This window comes from Peromyscus leucopus, chromosome 19, assembly GCF_004664715.2.
Source record: "Peromyscus leucopus breed LL Stock chromosome 19, UCI_PerLeu_2.1, whole genome shotgun sequence".
In the NCBI taxonomy this organism is placed as follows: Eukaryota; Metazoa; Chordata; class Mammalia; order Rodentia; family Cricetidae; genus Peromyscus; species Peromyscus leucopus.
Window position 1 is genome coordinate 49,960,072 of NC_051079.1, and position 6,000 is coordinate 49,966,071.

Consider the following 6,000-nt stretch of genomic DNA (forward strand, 5'->3'; position numbering starts at 1 on the left):
TCTCACACACACACACACACACACACACACACACACACACACACACACACCAGTGATTCTATAATGAAGGGTGTAACATGACAGATTCAATGAAGCTTAGCTTAGATCTTTATGAAAATGACACCATGAGAAAATCAAGCTTACCTTTTAAGAAAGTTAAGATTAAAAAAAAATGATCTATTCTCAGATTTCCTAGGAACATGAAGTTATGAGTACTATGGCCTGTTTGGCCAGAGTGAACTGTCTTGGAACAGTTGGTTGTTTGTACAGAGCAATAGAGTAAAAAGAAAAATGACACCAAGCAGCTTAGCCAAACAGTTTTAACGGGGTAAGTTCTGCTTCCTTTCAGAACCTCAGTTTCCCACCTGTGAAATAAGCTGCCCGTCTTGTGGACTTTGAAAGTCATCTCCAGATTCTGAGGCATGGTGTACAAATCACTTTGAACATATATTAGGACAAATCCTGTCAGGCCATATTTGGGATATCATGGTAAGTTCTGGATCCTCCGCTTAGAGTGGGGCTTTGTGGGCTGCCAATATGGTCAAAAATCTGGATATTATGTCTTATGACCAGTAGAAGAACTGGGACGATTTGCTATGGAAGTACAGATTCAGAAAGACACTAGACAATCTTTGAATGCCTTGGGGCTTGTGAGTAGAAGACCAAGTTCGTTTTTTAGTTTGAGGGTGAAGATAGAAGGAAGGGTAGCTGACCTTCACATCATGTCTCACAATAACTCATAGTATCTTGATTCTACAGCTGAAAACACCAATGCCAAAAACGAATACGGGATTCCCTCGAGGTTCCTGGCACAGAAGTTAGCAGCAGCCATATTCAAATCCAGAACTCATGAATGTAACCATTCCGTGATCTAGCCCTTTGAATTAACATAAATACAGAGGGTCAGGGCACATCCTACTCTACTGCATCATGTGCTTCTAGCCCCAAGCCTGGCACTTGTGCATCAGTTCTTGTTGCTCAAAAGACTATCTGAACAAATAATGTTTCTGAATACTCAACATGCCTAACAAAAAGCGGGCTGAATTGTGGGGACCTGAATTCCTTATTTTAGAGGCAATTGAGGTAAAATCAAAGGTTTGATCATCATCTCTCAGAGGTGTTGACTCAGCCTTCTCTTTGAATTGTAAGCTGAAGGAGAAATTTCTCTCTAATGCTGTAATCTTGTGGCTTTATGGTTTCTGCCCTCTTTCCCCTGCAACCTCTCTCTCTCCCTCCTTCCTTCCTCCCTCCTACTTTTCTTTCTCTTTCCCTCCCCTTTCTTTCTCTTCCTTCTCTCTTTTCTTCTTTCTTCTGCCATCTCACTTTCTTTCTTCTTTCTCCCTTTCTCTTTTTCTTCCCATAGAGTCTAACTAGCTACACCATTCAGGCTGGCCTCAAGCCTCAAACCCACAACCCCCTGCCTCCGTCTTCTGAGCGCTATGATCACAGGGATGCATGATCTCACCTGGCATTTTTTTTAAAAAAAAAACATGCTTTAATGGCAGCCATAAAATGAATTTTCAGATTGCCCTGTACCTGAAAAGCAATATGCCACCATCTCTGAGATGACAGTGTTCCTTAGGAGGCAGGAAGTCAAAGGGACTGTTGTCTGGTAAAGACGGCAGCAGATGGGAGCTATATGATAAAGACAGAGGAAAAGATAAAAACAGATATGAAAGGCACATCATGCTGAGTTGATCAAGGGCAGTGAGGGCTTGGAGGTGAAAGTGACCAAGTAGCATCAGGTCCCCCCACCCCACCCATGCATTTTCATTCTTTCAAACAAGACAGTTGAATTTTAAGACCCATCATCCAAACTATCCAAACCCCACAGCATACGCCTAGAACCACTTCTCATAGTTTTCATATTAAAAGAGAATTCTCAAAGCATGTTCCCTAGAGATTTTCAAGAGGGAAATTAGATGAAATTCGATGGCTGTTAAATGTAATACACGGTGCTCTTGTGATGGCTTTCCTAGTACATGGCAACTTCACAACAGAAAGAGAGCCCGTGGAGAGCAGGGGTACTCTGCGCTTCCTTACTGCTGTACCACCAGAGTGCACCACAGCACTTTAGAAGCTCAGTAAGTTTTTACTGGATGAATGATACATTCAAGAATGACCAGAGAATATTGATATTATGTACTGAAGCAGTAGTGTAAGACCGAGTTTTGGTATTAGGGATCAACTTTTTAAAAACAACAGAGAGATAAAATGTGATCTATTGGCATTTGTACAACAATGCTTTGCTTCTCTTTCTTAGGTACTTCAGACTAACACACATGGTGGAGGGTGGAAATATGGAGTCCTGATCCATAACACTTTTCAGTGTAATACATTAGGAATGGCAGTAGACTCTGGACAAAAGAAAAAACAAACCAAACATTTTCTAGTTACCAGAACTAAAGGCTTCTGTCTTATATGTGAAAACTTTTCTTATTTTTCCAGGTTTCAGTAATTAACTCATATGAACCAACAAGTCACAGAATTTATTTCCCTGGCCTGATGGAGAACAAAAACCGTGATTTAGGCCCTTTGAGCTACTAATTCTTACTTTCAGCCAGCAGAGAAACTTCTAGCAAAAGTAACATCTAATGGTTTTTTGGCCATTAAAATATGCACCCAAATTTCATTCTGAAATTTAAGAAAGAATTTTCTTTAGGTCCAGTTTATTTAGAAAGTAATTAAGTATATAAAAAGGCACTCTTTTTCTGAGATATAATCATCTTTCACGTGTATTCAGAAGCACTTTACCCCTCCAAGGGTAAACATTTAAATTCATTAACATTTGCTTCATAAGAAGAAAGTAATGACAAATGACAGTTGCTAAGTCTATATGCGTTTTCTCAGCTTCTATAGGCATTTCATGCTCCACCACCCTGATTCAGGAAACTTGTTTCTGCTTGCCAGTGAATCCCAAGGGAGTGACTACAAATGAAGATTCTCATAGTCGGCGATGTAATATACTAAAGAAACAAAAAAACTCCCAGTCTGCCATAGTCAATTCAAATCCCTTGAAGTTACAGTTTTCCTTTGTTTTCAACAGACTCAAAATAACTTAAAAGCTTCTTTTTTAAAAAATTCTAGATTATAATTTGGGGGAAAAGTATAGGGTGAGAGAAGCTGAATAAAATGTCAAGGATACCACACACATATCGCCCATCACATATAACATTTTTTTAAAGAACTGGTGGTTATGTGCATTTGAAGATTTGGCTTTAGTTGTATTCTGTTTCTTGGTATGATATTGTCACATCCTTTAAAAAAAATTTTTTTTTGAGCAGACTGTCTCAGTCTGGATAAGTATCCAAACCCTCTTGTGGAACCTCCAGTGCAGCAAACTGTGTTAGGTTCATCAATTAAGTTGTCTGTGGATTTTTAGCATACAGAACAAAGTATCAGACCTGTTTCCAGCTGCTGGGTCTGTTGGGGAGGATGCAACGCAAACTGAAGAGAAGTGGGTTCCCCGAGACCCCAGCTGTTCACTGGGGCACAGCAGACAGCTTGATGGGCTTCTGCAGGGGAAAAATGGAGCAGCTGGTGTGAAGCTGGAAAACTGCAACCAGCTTATGCTTTGGGAAGAGAAACATTCTTCATCTGAAAATCCTGTATATCAGGAGGAGGCTGCTCCTGAGAACAAGTGTATAACACAATAAATTCTAAGAACAAACCAATAGAAAAAAAACTACATGTAGTTTATTTATACACCCTAAAGCTAAAAAAGAAGAAATCTGTATATTTAACTTGGAAAAAACTAAATTTTTGAGCTGGATTTTTCTGGTAGGTTCAAAATCTTTGATATGTAATTATTCTTTCACTGGTCACAACTTATTATGAGTAAATATTTTATATTTTGTAATATTTATCAATGGTCACAAGCTACCTTGATTATGAGGATTTAGCTATTTAATTTAAACATTTTTTAAATTTCTTATTATTTGACACTTTCATTCATCCGTTTCCTTCTCTCACCCCCTCTCTTCTCTCTTCTGCTGGAGCCCACAGGGCCCTCCCCATTTGGCTTTCTCTTTTGCATGTGATGAACTACTTTAATCTGGGTAGAAGGTAATCTGTTAGAGCAAGGGTGACTTATTAGTGGGTACACCACCGAAGAAAGTGACGCTCTTTCCTCCAACACTCTGGCCTTTATTACCCAGGACTAAGAAGTCAATGCCTGGGCCCTTTGATGCCTGCATTGACTCTATAGATGTTCTTAGGGGCATTCCAAATGAATCTTAGGCTAAAAGCCACATCGTTACAAGATTCAAATAAACTATGTTGTATTAATCAATAATTACATCAAAATATCAACAAATATTTTTAATAATCAACAAAATTTTATTGTTTAATTTATTATTTAAAACAATATTTTAAATAATCAACAAAAATCTATCAATTATATCTGAGATGCCTTTAAAGGACTGTCTAGCCAGCTAGATGCCACCTGCTAAACAGCTAGATAAAACAGAAACCCACCTGATAAGATTTTAACAACAAGAAAAAGGCGATATTTGTATGCTTGGTGAAAGATATATTTTATTCTTCATAATATTGTTTCAGAGAAGACAAATACAAGGTTCTTCAGGGACTTTTAAGTTGTTGTACCCAGAGTCCCCCAAGACCACCAAGAGACCAAATCCAACTCAAAAGCAAAGAGTCTTTTTATTGTTTCCAGTTAACGCAGGCCTCTCAGTCTGTCAGAAGCAACAGCAGAGCAGGAGAGACCCCGAGTAACCATGGGGCAGGGTTTTTATATGGGGTAAAGCAAGGGGGGGTCTCTTGGGGGGGTCTACAGACTACATAGGAACAGACTCAGGCTTGGTTTATGTGAGTGGTAATCTTGTTAGTAACTTTCAATTGGCTAGGATTAGTTGGGGGTTACAGTTATCCATTTGGGGGCAGGCCTGGACAAATCCCTGGCTTTATCCTTGAGCTGCTGTGGAGGTTGGTTTGCCTAGCTGACTGTGGGGCCTGGCTCAGTGGCCCAGGCTTGGTGTGCTCTATCTCCCTTGTCCCTACTGACAGGGGCATAATTGTCTTTGTCCATGGCTCTCTCAGAAACTACTTGCTCAGTCTCAGGAAATTGAGGCCTGATCTCTGAGAGAAGACTGAGCAGCCTGTTATGGCATCTGCTTGGTCCTTTCAAAATAAGACAAAACTTCTTTAAAAAAAAAATAAAAAAATAAAAAAAGAGGTGATGAAACCCTTCAGCGGAAATTCAAATGCCTCCCCGAGTTAGCACTTGCAGAATCAGAACGCACCGTATTTTTTCACGTTGCACTTTACTTTTCAACTGCACTGTTTAAAAATTTCGAATTATGTGGACCGAGAAGTCTCCCCACCCTGTGTATAATGACAGCTAAAAAGTGAGGCCATGAATTTGAGAGAGAACAAGGGGAGGTACATGGAAAGGGTTGGAGGTCAGAAAGGGATGGAGGGCAATGGTGTAATTACATTTTAATTTCAAAACTAAAATACATTTTTAAAAGAATAGCTAACCATATAAAACTATGAGGCCAAACTCTAACAACTAGGAGTAAGGCACAGGATCCCTTTGCAAAAGCTGAAACTAAAACAAACAACCGAATGGAATCCTTGATGGATGTGCTTGCTTATCAGCAATCCACTCCCATTGCAATAAAGGAAGCAGTGGGGATCTCTCCGATCTACCACAGTAGAATAGCCAGCTTCTCCCAAGTAGGAATGCCTTTCTGACCCATTGTTCTCATGTAAATTGAGAGCAGTGGCCAAGCTGTAACTCCAGAGAAGGACACCTCACCCTGGTTACTCCAGTGGCAAACCAGCCTGCTCCTGATGGGAGTGTATTTACCCTAGTGGCTAACCAGCCTGCTGCTGGTGGGAGTGTATTTACCCTAGTGGCTAACCAGCCTGCTGCTGGTGGGAGTGTATTTACCCTAGTGGCTAACCAGCCTGCTCCTAGTGGGAATTGAGGGATTAGACTACCTGCAAAAACTGTTCTTGCTTATTTTCCTTATGTGC